Below are 15,660 nucleotides of genomic sequence, written 5' to 3'. Positions count from 1 at the left end.
GTTAGACATCTGTATTCTATTTCACCTGTTTCATGTGCTGCTTTTTATATTTTATCTTCTCAGCAATTAAATTATATATCTTTTCTGATATAGAAGGATTTCTGCTAGGCCTTGGTTTTTACTGCTTTGATCCTCTGCTTCCTTCATTATTTCATATCTCAAAGCTGCCCATCTGTCTTCTACTGTGTTCCTTTCTCCTGTTGCAATCAGTGGTTGTCTAACGCTCCCTCTGAAATTCTCAGCAACCTCTTGTTCTTACAGCTTGTTCAGGTCTCATCTCCATAATTTCCTACCGTTCTGCAATGCTGTAAATTTTAATCTACAATTCATAACCAATAATTATCGTCAGAGTCTACATCTGCCCCTAGCAATGCCTTACAGTTTCAGATCTGGTCCCAAAATCTCAGTCTTACTGTTATGTAATCATTCTGAAACATTCCAGTATGTTCTGGTTTAGTTTCTTCCATATTTACAACCTTCTCTCATGATTCTTAAATCAAGTGAAAAATAACTTACACTCTGTGCAAAATTCTACCAGGAAGGTTCCTCTTTCATTTCCACATTCCAGTCCATGTTCACCTGCTACTTTCGCTTTTCTTACTACCTAATTCCAGTCACCAATCACTATTAAATTATCATGTCCTGTAACACACTGAATAATTTCCCTCATCTCATCATACATTCTCAGACACGGGATGAGTTGGTTAAGTTTGCAAGCTGCTGGAAATTGCGCTGACTAGTGTCAAATGATTGGCAGCTGCTGTGAATCAGTGTACTGGAAGAGCTTTCAAGAGTCGTGTACCTATGATACCGGTCCCTGAGGTGTAGCCGAAGTACCCTCTCCTGTACATCCTGTGTCCTCTGCAGAAAGTACAGGATCTGTCCTTACTCATCCACTTGACTACAAGTGGTGTGTCAGTGGTAGAGCTAGGCGTCCTGTACAGGGTAGAGGATGGATGGGGACCAAGGAGAACTCGGGGTTTTGTACTGGCCCCCTTACCAACAAGTTTTAGGTGCTGTCTGTAACTGAAACTGAGCTCATGAGACTCATTTCACCTGTTTCAAGGTAACCTGTTTTGTCCAGTGTCAAGAGGAGGCAAACGCAGAAAGGCAGGGGTCTTACTAATCATCAACAGTTCAAACATAGGATGAATGACAGTACCCCTTAGGGAAATGGCAGCAAGGGGCAGGAAAGGAGACCAGGTGCACTCAGTGTGTATGCATGGGGTGTCATTCATCATGTTGAAGAGGCTGTTCCGGCAGCCATAGCCATTGAGGGAACAGGGTGGAAGAAACTGCAGATTGTGACACATGTTGGAATAAATCATGCCTGTCATCTGGCATACGAGATCATACTTGGGTCATTCCAGTGACTGGCAGGGAAGGTTGGGAAGACCAGCCTTGTGTGTGGAGTTTCAACAAAGCCCATAATTTGCAGCATTGTCTCCGCTACGCTTGATTCTTAATCAAATGGAAGGACTGAAGGAGAGACTCTTAATGTGCTATGACGAGGTAGGTTGCGGCTTCCTGGACCTTGGCTATAGGTTTGAGAACTGTAGGGTCCCCCTAAATGGGTAAACTATACACTACACAACAGAGGCTGCAATTCAGGTAGCTGACTATGTGAGGGGTGCACACAAGGTTTTTTTTAGATTAGGCAACTCTCCATCTAATCCAGATAGCGATAGCTGTAGGAAACCTTAAAGTATTAGTGTAATGCTGAAAGAAATGCCTCACACAGGTGGAAATATTAAAAACCTAATGGTTAATTGGCGAAGCATTCCCAGCAAAGAGCCAGAGTGTGAAGTGCTCATGAAAAGCAGTGAAACTTGCATAATGCTAGGTACAGAAAGTTTGTTGAAACCTTGAATGGATAACCATGAGATTTTTGGGGAAAATTTAAGTGTATATCGAAAGCGTAGGCAAATGGGGAATGGAGGTAGTGTATGTCACAGCAGACAAGAAAGTCAGATCCACTGAGATACAAATTGAAGCTGCATGTGAGAGTGTTTGGGCAAGACTCGGTATCAGGGGTGGCCATAAATTGATGATTGGGTCCTTCTATCGTCCACCAGACTCATCTCTTGATGTAACTGAAAACTTTAGAGAGAACCTCAGTTCTTTTGTACATAAGCTCACATTTTAACGGTGATCATTGGTGGAGATTTTAAACATCCAACAATTAATCAGGAAAATTCCTTTTTTGTTGGTGGTGGCCATGATAAGACATCCTGTGAAACATTACTAAATGCTGTCTCTGAATGCTATGTGGAACAGATAGTTATCAACCCCACTCGTTATGGAAATATATTGGACTAATGGCAACAAATAGACCTGGCTTCATTGAGGCTGTCCACATCAAAACTGGTATCAATGACCATGATGCTGTTGTTGCATAAAGATAACCAAAGTACAAAGGACAAGTAAAACAAGCAGAAAGATATACATGTTCTGTAAACTAAATAAAAAGTCAGTCATACCTCAGTGAGGAACTTGATACTTTCAGCACAGGGCAAGAGCATGTAGAGGAACTATGGCTCATGTTTAAAAGAATAGTTGACCATGTGCTGGATCAATATGTACCCAGTAGAACAGTTCATAATGGGAAGGAACCTCCAAGCTATACAGCCACTGTAAGAAAACTTGTAAAGAAACAGAGATTACTGCACAATAGGTGTAAAACAAAGGGCAGGACAATAGATAGTTGCTGAATGAAAAGTATTTGGCTGTCAAGAGAGCAATGTGTGATACCTTGACTACCAAAGCAGAATATTGTCAAATGATATTGCACAAAACTGAAAGCAATTCTGGTCATATGTAAAAGCTGTTAATGGCAGCAAAGTTGTGAATGAGATAGAAACTGAAATGCTTAACTCTGTTTTCAAATGTTTTCTTACAAAGGAAAATCCAAAGATCTGTGTGTTGAAACCTTCTGCAAAGTTTCGGTATTGTTCGACTTCGTGCCTCTCTGGTGGTTGTGCAGAATCTTTCTACCAGAGAGGCTTGTGGTGCGAATGTAGTCCGCGAGGCTATGTGGGTTGGTCAGTGAAGGAGTCTTGAGTTTGCAGTGACACGAACATAATTAGTGTGTACAAAATGTTTCTCCTGAAATTACTTAATGATAAATTTTATTAATGACTTCAATAATCATTCTTTTATGTTTCCGTACAGTGCAAGGAATCATCATCTGTAACTCTACTACGTCAGGCGCTTGCAAATCTTCCCTCAAATTGTTCATTTTTATCTACTGCAAACTCTAATGCAGTTGCAAACAGGTCAGAAAATGGAGTGGGTAGTTTATTATACACCCCCCCCCCCCCCCCTCCAAATACCATTTCCCACTCTATTACAATCACTGACCATTTCACTTGCAATACCAGAGCCACGCATGCCTTCCCTCCCCGTTTGTTGCTATGTTAGCAAAATACTTTGTAACTGTACCTTTATTACTTCATTATGTAAATCCAAAATAAGTGCTTTCTGTTTGGAGTCAGCAACTAAATTTTCAGATCTTGAGCACTGTTGAGCAAATGATGCATTTGTGCTTGTATTCAGAAAACTTGTATGTGGCTAGGAACACTATCCTACAATAAATCTATACTAGCCTGCCCAGTTTCTAGGAAGCTATTACAACACACACAGACGTCACTCGCCTGACCCACAATTTCTGCGTTGACAACAAGGCAGCGTCCCAGCACTCCGCGCAGCCGTTCCATTAATTCCGTTACACTACCATCACCTTTTTCTTGACAAATTGTTAGCTCATATTCAAGTTGAATTTTTGTTAAATGTGATATCCCTACCACGTTTCTAGCTTCCACAGTACATCTGGTGTAACCTGCAATGTAAGAATGACTATATTAAGGCAATCACAACTGGTGCCAAGCACTTAAAATGGAGACAAGTCCTACCACATGACAGGCTCAAAACCCTACCACTTTCTTATTGCACTCCACTACCATTAGTATGGTAGGAGCTATGGAGTGGTAAGGTGCTTGTCTAACATTAATTCAAACATCCTTTAAAACAAATTTATTAACAAACAATTCTTACATAATAGTTATTAAAAGACATATTGCCCTACCACCTTTTTTCTTTGCTTTAAAGGGTAGCCTTTGTAGCAAAAGCCCTTAAAATACACAACAAATTGCAGTGAAACCCCTTATCATAAGTTTCATGCACACCAGTTTTTCTCATGCCACTGCTAACTCAAGACTCCTTTGCTGCCCAAGCCATGCTGTCTCGTGGACGACATTTGCACCACAAACCTTCCTAATAAAGAGATTCTACACAACCAGCAATTCCATCAGAGAGGTACAGTGTCAAACAATACCAAAACTTTGCGGAAGGTTTTGACACATGGCACACCCAGGAGTAGGAAAATTGCTCCAATTTAATCCTCATACCATGGAAAAGATGAATGAAGTAAGTATTAGTGCCACCAACTGCGACATGGTCACGTATACAAACAGTGATCCAATACTGTCAAATGTTTTTTATTCCCGTCTTTGGTCACAATGTGAATTCTTTAGATGATGACCGGTTTCAGTCCGTAATGACCATCCTCAGATCTTTTTTACAGCATGTCCTAAAGTGATAAGGCGATAATGGCATCATCAAAACATATAAATATAATCAGCATCGAGACTCGAACTCAGGACCTTTGCCGTGCTCTACCAACTGAGCTACCCAAGCACGGCTCACGCCCTGTCCTCACAGCTTTACTTCCACCAGTACCTCGCCTCCTACCTTCCAAACCTTACAGAAGCTCTCCTGAGTCGTGCTTGGGTAGCTCAGTTGGTAGAGCACTTGCCCGCGAAAGGCAAAGGTCCCGATTTCGAATCTCGGTCCTGCACACTGTTTTAATCTGCCAGGAAGTTTCATATCAGCGCACACTCCGCTGCAGAGTGAAAATCTCATTCTGGATAATCAGCATCGTCTATATGACGATGCTCTGCTGATTATATTTATATGTTTTGACGATGCCATTATGGCCTTATCACTTTAGGACATGGTGTAAAAAAGATCTGAGGATGGTCATCACGGACTGAAACCAGTCATCGTCTAAAGAATTCATATTGTGATCAAACACTGGAATATAAAACACTTGAAAGTATTAGTGCCACTGGTGTTGAGAAATCGTTATTATTGAACAAAGCTCCAGGGCCTAATGGAATTCCTGTCATATTCTGTACTGAACTTACAGCCGAGTTAGCCCTCTTCTAACAATAATCTATCGTAGATCCCTTTTAAAAAAAAAAAAAAAAAAAAAAAAAACGTGTTCAGTTCTTGGTCACACATGTTGACAAGAAAGGTAGTAGATGTGATCCACAAAACTACCATCCAATACCCTTGAAATTGATTTGTTGTAGAATCTTAGAACATTTTCTGAGCTCAAACATAGGAAGGTATCTTGAACAGAATGACTTCCTCAATGCTAACCAGCATGGATTCCGAAATCATCATCTGATTCAGGGCCACACCTACGCTTACTGTCAAAAGTATGATCATATGTAGTATTAAGTGATATTTGTTGACTGGATTGAGGGACTTTTTGGTAGGGAGGAAGAAACATGTTATCTCACATGGGGAATCATTGACAGATGTAGAATTAACTTTAGGTGTGCCGCAGAGAAGTGTGTTGAGACACTTGCTGTCCATGTTGTTCATTAATTACCTTGCAGGCAATATTAATAGTAACCTCAGACTTTTTGCAGATGATGCAGTTATCTATGATGAAGTACTGTCTGAAAGAAGCTACATGAATATTCTGTCAGATCATGTTAAGATCTCAAAGTGGTGCAAAGACTGTCGGCTTGCTTTAAATGTTCAGAAATGTAAAATTGTGCACTTCACAAAACAAAAAATAGCAGTATCCTAGGACTGTAATATCAGTGAGTCACTGCTGGAATTGGTCAACTCATACAAAGACCTGGGTGCAACATTTTGTAGGGATATGAAAAGGAATGATCACATAGGCGCAGTCGTGGGTAAAGCAGGTGGTAGATTTTAGCTTATTGACAGTGTTTAATCCGTGGGAGAGTGTCACAGAGATACTGAAGGAAGTGAATCGGAAGACTCTTGAAGATAGACATAAACTATTCTGAGAAAGTCTATTAAAGGAGTTTCAAAAATTGGCTTTAAATGATGACTCTAACACCCGAACCTCCAGACGTCAGACAGTCAGATCTGTGCCAAACGTTGTACATTGATAGAGTATCGACCAAAACTGCGATTTAGTTCTTACTATGGCAGAATGGGTGTAAATATTAATTAAAAGTAGCACCACATCTACCAGAGCTCATTAAAGGCATGTGAGGGAATAATAGAAATGGCATCCGTAGGTGAGTTGGTGGAGTATTAAATCACTAACCGAAGGGTCCTGAGTTCTAAACCCAGGCATGACAGTTTTTTGAATCTGTTTCATGGGAGAACATTTTCCTGCCATGAAAAAAGACTTTTCAGGGCAGTCTGCTTTCACTTTGTTTCTTTGGATGTAGTAGATCTATAGAGTACATCGCTTGAGGACCCTTCTGGTGATGATGTCAAAGACGTCGACTTTTAGTCATTCACTTGTTCACAAACAAACAATTCTGCTTGACCTGTGCTCATCGGTGTCTAAAGTTTCCCCTTCTGTGATGTTTGATACATTCCATTGATCAGTTATGTCCATCAGGAATGCAGCACACTTTTTCTCTTCATCAGTTATTTTCATTGTACATACACAAGAGTTGCTATGTAACAGTTTGACGAGAATGTCAATAACGTTCCATCGTTTTATTTCGCACAACAGCAGTATGTGTTCTCAACACAAGATTTTAGCCACAACAAGCATATCTCATGTATGTGGCATTGCCATCTGCAGTCAGTTATTATTATTATTATTATTATTATTATTATTATTTACTACTACTACTACTACTACTACTACTACTACTACTAATACTAATACCTCCGCATGTGTGATGCAGTTGTTTCTTGATTCTGTTGTCCCATTGTTTATGTTTATTCTGTGAAACTACAAATGTACTAGCTGCTTGATCGCGAATAGTGTCTGTTCTGTTGCCCATGTCTGAGAGAACACCACACCTATCTATACAGATGTACTCACTAGATTTACAACTTTCAAAAAATGAAATAAAAGCAGACTGCCAAAAGAACATATCTACAAACTCCGAAAAGTCTTTATTCATGTCGGGAAAATGTTCCCCGTGTAACAGTTTCACGTGTAAACAGTATTAAAAAAAACTGTTATTCTGGAATTTGAACCATAACCATTCATATGATGATGTAATACTGTACCAACTCTCCCATGCTTGCCATTCGTATTATGCATTCATAGATATGCCTTTATGGAGCTCTGGTAGTTTTGGTGCTACTTTTAATTAACGTTTATGCCCATTCTGCTGCACGACAGCACAAAGTACGAAGTAAATCAGAATTTTGATTGATACTCGATCGCCATAAAACGTGTGGTACAGATCTCAGTGTCTGGCATCTGGAGGCTTTGGTTTAAGAATATACTTCAGTTCCCTATGTATATTGCTCACAAAGGTATCATTAGGATAAGATTAGAATAATTGCTGCACTTGCAGAGACATTCAAACAAATTCTTCCCATGCTCAGTACATGAATGGAAAAGGACGAAACCCTAACTGGTACAATGGTGCATACCCTCTGCCATGTTCCTCACAGTGGTTTTGCAGGGTATAGATGTAGATGCAGATACATTCTTTCAATCTCTAATTGTAGAGCTAATTGGCATATGAACTTGTACTATTGTTGTGGGGGTTGGCTTCATGTCTATCTTCTACATCTACATCTACATGATTACTTGGCAGAGGGTTCATCGAACCACAATCATACTATCTCTCTACCATTCCACTCCCGAGCAGCGCGCAGGAAAAATGAACACCTAAACCTTTCTGTTAGAGCTCTGATTTCTCTTATTTTATTTTGATGATCATTCCTACCTATGTAGGTTGGACTCAACAAAATATTTTCGCATTTCGTAAATAGATCTCTCCGCGCCGAAAAACGTCTTTGCTTTAATGACTTCCATCCCAACTCGTGCATCCACATTGCCACACTCTCTCCTGTATTACGTGATAATACAAAACGAGCTGCCCTTTTTTGCACCCTTTCGATGTCCTCCGTCAATCCCACCTGGTAAGGATCCCACACCGCACAGCAATATTCTAACAGAGGACGAACGAGTGTAGTGTAAGCTGTCTCTTTAGTGGACTTGTTGCATCTTTTAAGTGTCCTGCCAATGAAACGCAACCTTTGGCTCGTCTTCCCCACAATATTATCTGTGTGGTCTTTCCAACTGAAGTTGTTCGTAATTTTAACACCCAGGTACTTAGTTGAATTGACAGCCTTGAGAATTGTACTATTTATTGAGTAATTGAATTCCAACGGATTTCTTTTGGAACTCATGTGGATCACCTCACACTTTTCGTTATTTAGCGTCAACTGCCACCTGCCACACCATACAGCAATCTTTTCTAAATCGCTTTGCAACTGATACTGGTCTTCGGATGACCTTACTAGACGGTAAATTACAGCATCATCTGCGAACAACCTAAGAGAACTGCTCAGATTGTCACCCAGGTCATTTATATAGATCAGGAACAGCAGAGGTCCCTGGACGCTTCCCTGGGGAACACCTGATATCACTTCAGTTTTACTCGATGATTTGCCGTCTATTACTACGAACTGCGACCTTCCTGACAGGAAATCACGAATCCAGTCGCACAACTGAGACGATACACCATAGGCCCGCAGCTTGATTAGAAGTCACTTGTGAGGAACGGTGTCAAAAGCTTTCCGGAAATCCAGAAATACGGAATCAACCTGAGATCCCCTGTCGATAGCGGCCATTACTTCGTGCGAATAAAGAGCTAGCTGCGTTGCACAAGAACGATGTTTTCTGAAACCATGCTGATTGCATATCAATAGATCGTTCCCTTCGAGGTGATTCATAATGTTTGACTACAGTATATGCTCCAAAACCCTACTGCAAACGGACGTCAATGATATAGGTCTGTAGTTCGAAGGATTACTCCTACTACCCTTCTTAAACACTGGTGCGATCTGCACAATTTTCCAACCTGTAGGTACAGATCTATCGGTGAGCGAGCGGTTATATATGTTTGTTAAGTAGGGAGCTATTGTATCAGCGTAATCTGAAATGAACCTAATCGGTATACAATCTTGACCTGAAGACTTGCCCGTATCAAGCGATTTGAGTTGCTTCGCAACCCCTAAGGTATCTACCTCTAAGAAACTCATGCTAGCAGCTGTTCGTGTTTCAAATTCTGGAATATTCCATTCGTCTTCCCTGGTGAAGGAATTTCAGAGAACTGCATTCAATAACTCCGCTTTAGCGGCACAGTCGTCGGTAACAGTACCATCGGCACTGTGCAGCGAAGGTATTGACTGCGTCTTATCGCTTGTGTACTTTACATACGACCAGAATTTCTTCAGATTTTCTACCAAATTTCGAGACAATGTTTCGTTGTGGAACCTATTAAAGGCATCTGTTATTGTTGTTGTGGTCTTCAGTTCTGAGACTGGTTTGATGCAGCTCTCCATGCTACTCTATCCTGTGCAAGCTTCTTCATCTCCCAGTACCTACTGCAACCTACATCCTTCTGAATCTGCTTAGTGTATTGATCTCTTGGTCTCCCTCTATGGCATATATGACTATGATAATGTGTTCACTGTGCTGTTTGTAGTAGCTTATGCACATTCTGGCTGTAGTTTGCCCTCGATTTCTGCTGTTTGAGGTATCCAGCACAACAAGGCCATCTGGCTGATGTTAGAAAGCCAGGTCAGTCAATTATCCATATAGTTACTCGCGCAGTTACTAAAAAGACTGCTGCTCCTCTTCCGAAACCACATGTCCTTCTGGCTTCTCCATAGATACACATGCCATTTTGGCAACATATGTAGTTCGTGGAGGCATTGAAATTTGTATTTTAAATATTGCCTGTATAATCAAAATTTATATAGTAAGTATTACCTATATAATCCACACCCAGAGGGATTGTTTGGACAAGACTTGGTATCAGGGAAGGGCCTAAAATGGTAAGTGGATCCTTCTATCATATACCAGAGTCATCTCCTGACATAATGAAAACTTTAGAGAAAAGCTCACTTCACTTATATGTTAGTTCCCCAATCATATTGTAATCATTTCCAGTAACTTTGGTCATCCAACAATAAGCTGGCTCGCATTCGGGAGGAAAACTGTTCAGACCTGTGAAACATTACGAAATGCGTTCTATGGAAATGTATTGGAACTAATGGCAACAAAGAGACCTGACTCTTTGAGGAGGACCATGTCGAAATTGGTATCAGGGACCATGATGCAATTGTGGCAGCAACAATGACTACCAAAGTACAAATGGCAATTTCTCTCTCTCTCTCTCTCTCTCTCTCTCTCTCTCTCTCTGAGTGTGTGTGTGTAGTATAGAGGCTAATCAGTGACAGTGAACCCAAGGCTTTGTATTGTTGCAGATGTTGCAGTACGCATATATGGTCTGGCCTTTGTCATACTCACAGAGATGGTGCTCCATGTGTGGACAAACTCTTAGAATTTGAAACTTGATTACAATACGCTTTTCTAATGCACTGACACAGTTATATTACAACTGGTACATTACATGTTACAATTCGCAGGCTTCTAGTGATAGAGGGCTGTAAATATGTAGACATGACGAATAAAGACGTAGAACGCTAATAACATTTGTTTTATTTAAAGAGCTTGAAGGGTTTTCACATAAAAAATTTGGAGGTACTACTCTGGACTTAATTTAGATTAAATATATTGAATGACATATTTTAACCATCATGTGTTCAAAATAGAATTTGTTTTTTGGTCAGCATTGTATTAAATTCTTTTGTGATATTGCATTAAAGATTTTAAAACAATAAACATTTATTGTTCTTTGTATTACATCTGAATGTAATTATTTACAATATAAATTGTTGTTATTGACAATTATTGCAAACAATTTTTTGAATAAAATTGTACACACAGTGTCCACACAAAATACACATCATTGTTGCAGTGCTCTTTTTCGAACTCCCACAGCATGCATATTGTTTTCTTGACGATTCAATGATGGTGAAGTTGAGGGATGTGGATATTGGAGCCTGAGAAACACTTCAAGATCTACTGGGAGGCAAATTTCTGCATAAAATGGGCCTTTCATTTCCTTTCAGCACCACACACATTTCCTAGATATTCATTCCAGCTATATTTATTAAAAGGGGGAGAGAAAGAGAGAGAGAGAGAGAGACCATCTTGTTATTCTGGATACACTTTATATAGCACATGACTTGTTGAGCATGCTCACTCCACCTCTGGACCTATTCTAATTCAGAATTATGTCTGGCTTTCTGCTTTCAGATCTTTGTCTCCACCATAGTTAACTGCTTACTTCGAAATAACTTTTTTATGTATAACATAAGTGTCTGATCTTTTTGGCAACCAAATATTGAAGAACCTACAGCTCTTGTCTTATTGGGCAAAAATTCTGGAGTCCTTTTTTTTCCTCGCACAATTCCTAAAGGTGTAATATTTTTTGATACAAGTATGTGGCCATGGGTATAGAGGTATACCAGTTATTGGTAGTCAAATTTCTATTTGTAGTGACTATGTCCTTGAGAAGGTGCTTTACAACTTCTGTCTAGTTTGAAACAGAGTATGGGCCTAGGGGATGTTTACTGACATAAACCTCAATTTCCACAATAAAATAAATGTGAATCTGCCATTGCATACATTTTGATGCCATATTTGGCAGGTTCAGATGGCATACATTGAATCCCTGAACAGAGTCGATGAAATGGATGCAACATTTCAAAAACAGTAACATGTTCATTGATGCTGTAAGATTTCCTCATGTTTTAAACAAAATTCAAATGTACACCTCACGGCAACAGATTTATAAAGCTACCTTCTTTCCTGATGGATTGTGCTGTCATGAAATCTATGACACCTCAAAATTAGTAGAAATCTACGATAACTCATGGCCGCTCTGTTAAGTATTATTCCTGCCCCATGCTTTCCCCATAACTCTTCCACATGTACCAAATCCCATTTTTCAAGCCAATTTGAATACAGATATTGACAGAGGCCAATAGTCCATCCACAATTTCAGGGCCATGCATACATTGGGCATAATTTTTCGATTTGTGAATTAGTGTTCTTAGAATTGCATCAATCATATTTACACTGAAAACATTAAAAATAAAAAACAAAAGACATTGTACTTAAGTTGTGTAAAAAACAGCGTGGTGAAGAATAAATGTGACTGAAAACAGAACAAGAGAGGTCACAAGTTATATTCCGTACAAGCGTAGGCACATACTGACTAAATTTTTGTGGACTGAATAGTAGCCACAGCAAAGGGATGGTGAGGGACAGGCGCCAAGAAGAGGATTGTCGTGAGGAAATTCTGGCGCCAATATTTGTAGAAGCTGACCACAAGCGATGGGCATTTAAAATAATCCAGGTGTTGTACACAATACAATGGTGTGACCATTGGATGGTTAACTTATGTTTTATAGGTCAATGTTTAGAGTAAGCTGTCATTCATTACACCAACTAGAAATTTTGTCCAAGACATCTTGAGACCAAAGACCTCAGCAGTTTCGTCTCTTAGGAATTCACTCACACAGGACATATTGAATGTATCTATAGTCACTCAACACGCCAAGCAGAAAGGGGGCTTGATCGCCGCTTATGTTTTGCATAGGTGTTGTAACACACACATAGAAAAATGAATTACATGTAATTTGAAAACATGGAAGACAAGCCAGTAGAACTTTCGATAACGTGTCATTGTTGCGTTCACTTGGAGAGCGAGTGTTGATTCATATATGAGTTGTCATTCTTTGCTTGTCATGATTACTCAAGTTAGTTTTCTTCCTTTTTTTTATTTTTTTAGTAGTGTACCCAACTCTAGTGAAAAAAAAAACTTGTTGAACGAAAAGAATAAGTGCTGTCAAAACTAGAGGATTTGAAAAATATTTTCGAGTGAAAATGCAAATTTTAACCGTGCAATTAGTAGTAACATACTCTGCACATGGAACGACTCAAATGCAATTAGTTGCCAACGTGAGTTGGTAAAGCGTCGGTAGCGAATCATTTCCTATGTGGATAAATAAGGCTCCTCACACGGCGCTACTGCAGTCTCACCGTCAATCGCTTGCAACGCATTGCAACCAGTTGTCAGCAACTCGATGCCCACGTTGCCAAACGATCTGAGTTGTGCCGTGTTCCCAAACACAGCTCTGAACTCTGTATTGGTTTAATTTGAATATGAATGAGTAGGTTGTGAACATTAGCTTTGTATGGGAAGTAAAAAAAACATCATACAACTACAAGCTCCCTGGCTACTGAGGAGAGGTTTACCAGAGACAGTGAAGTATGAAAAGAATTTCACATTACAGGTGCAGTCTACTGTAAATCTATCGTTTAAAATAAAATTACCAGTACGTCAGTGGAAGGAAATATAAAAAAAACATAAATCATACCAATAGCATTCTTTTGTGTGGCTAGCAGCCTTTATCGTTCCGCGAGATTACATTGTCAAGCGGAAACGAACAGTGAAAAGCCACAAACTTCTGGTAAGTCTAAATACAGTGATGTTCACATTCAAATGATTTAACGAGAAGAAACCACCACCACTGCATTTCCGTGTATATAAATCTCAAGATGTGGTATTTGGGTTTTCAAAATAAAAGTAGCTATGTGTTATGGAGGAACAAATCAGCTGCGGCATATCACTGTAGCGGTGTTTAGTCGTTCTGTAAAAAGCTATGAATTTCGGTTCTGTCTGTTTTACAGCTCCGTGCCTGCTACATACAACTGCAGTTTATATTTCTTCGGATGTATGGATGAATCCAGAATTTTCTTATTCGTGTACTTTATCATTTTGAGGACACAAAGTGCGGAACAGCGTTGCCAGCTAGTCGGCAACCAGTTACGATGTTTTTTTGCGTTGATTCAATTATTTAAACCGTACTGGTACCGGCCTGATTTGTTTCTTTCCTATTTAAGATGCAACTGAGCATGAATTTCCCATCAAAGTACTCCCAAACCAAATCGTAACATCATGTAATTCGAGCTCCTATTCCCGACAGATAAACAACTTTTGAATGTGGAGTCTAAGAATCTAGGACTAAAAAAATAACACCGCCCAAAATCCAAATCAAACGTGAGGGGGCTGGGGGCGAAAAGTCTTTGGTATAGGACGTAATCGTCTGGAAGTCTGGCCTTGTCCAGCTCGGGCCAAATATTTGCGACACTGTCGAACGTGCCGCTGTGGGAGTTAGCTTGAGGCTAGATACATGTTGAGTGCAGCCGGGCAGGAAAAGCTGCTCGTCGTCAAGGATCGACGGCAGCCGTTTCCTGTTTATGCAACGCCAGCAGTGACCGCTGTGATAGTCTAGTTTTCAAACTACGGCAAGCCCAGTTTACATCGAACGCGTGACACGAGTAGCCAGCTATCACCCGTCGAATGGGATCGATAGCATTCGGATTGTTTATTAACAGACGTGACTATGTATGCCACAAACGCCCACGAGGACATGCGCGACGTGGCTGAACTAGGATAACGTCTCATGCAGAAATGTTATTGGCAAACGGAAGAGTGCAGTACCCTTACACGCTGAGTTTACAAGAGTTTACGAATTAAAAGTCTGCAACGTACTATTTAAGAGTTCATTATTCAGTTCTATAAAATTTGCTTTACAATTTAATGAACTGGTGATATAAAAAAAGAATTAAAAAGACAACTCGATTTGTTAACATACCTGTGAACATCTATTTTAAAAAAAGATCACAAATTGAGATTCAAGAACAAAACCAATATTTAGATTTTAAAAATAACGGCTTGTAGATTAAGCACACACGTTTGTTAGACAAGTCAAGTTAACCTAAGAGTTGCAAACTAGCAAATTGTTCTTACGTTAAATTCAGATACAGTACTTTCTGCCAACATCTCGTTAGAATCAGGTTATCAGAAACATCTTCAGCTTCAAAGCTTAACAATCTGCATGAGGCGATAGGAACTAATATACATTTTTTATTATGACAATGCCAGTCCACACACGCGTGCTGCGACATCTGCAACAATCGGTGCCTTGGGTTGACAGTCATCGATCATCCTCAATACGGTCCCTACTTGACCCCATCCGATTTTCACCCATTTCATTTACATCTACATTTATACTCCGCAAGCCACCCAACGGTGTGTGGCGGAGGGCACTTTACGTGCCACTGTCATTACCTCCCTTTTCTGTTCCAGTCGCGTATGGTTCGTGGGAAGAACGACTGTCTGAAAGCCTCCGTGCGCGCTCGAATCTCCCTAATTTTACATTCGTGATCTCCTCGGGAGGTATAAGTAGGGGGAAGCAATATATTCGATACCTCATCCAGAAACGCACCCTCTCGAAACCTGGCGAGCAAGCTACACCGCGATGCAGAGCGCCTCTCTTGCAGAGTCTGCCACTTGAGTTTCCTAAACATCTCCGTAACGCTATCACGGTTACCAAATAACCCTGTGACGAAACGCGCCGCTCAGAACTTTAAGAACACTTTCGAGGACTACACGTTGATTACGATGACGCGGTGCAAGCGGAGGT

At 40.2% G+C, this 15,660-nt stretch overlaps 1 protein-coding gene across 2 annotated transcripts in view; it reads left to right on the top strand.

Moving 5' to 3' along the window:
- Positions 1 to 15,660, top strand: part of LOC126202971 (E3 ubiquitin-protein ligase FANCL) — a 211,985-nt gene that overhangs the window by 121,911 nt on the left and 74,414 nt on the right. The window contains exon 10 of one of the 2 annotated variants that reach the window (XM_049937113.1): positions 10,525 to 10,750. The exons of the other annotated variant lie outside the window; for it this stretch is intronic. The gene's annotated coding sequence lies outside the window, so the exon portion shown is untranslated. Of the gene's footprint in view, positions 1 to 10,524; positions 10,751 to 15,660 lie in introns of those variants that run through there. 2 annotated transcript variants of the gene reach the window in all.

This window comes from Schistocerca nitens, chromosome 9 (genome assembly GCF_023898315.1).
Source record: "Schistocerca nitens isolate TAMUIC-IGC-003100 chromosome 9, iqSchNite1.1, whole genome shotgun sequence".
Classification (NCBI taxonomy): Eukaryota; Metazoa; Arthropoda; class Insecta; order Orthoptera; family Acrididae; genus Schistocerca; species Schistocerca nitens.
This window is presented reverse-complemented; position numbering and strand designations above follow the sequence as displayed.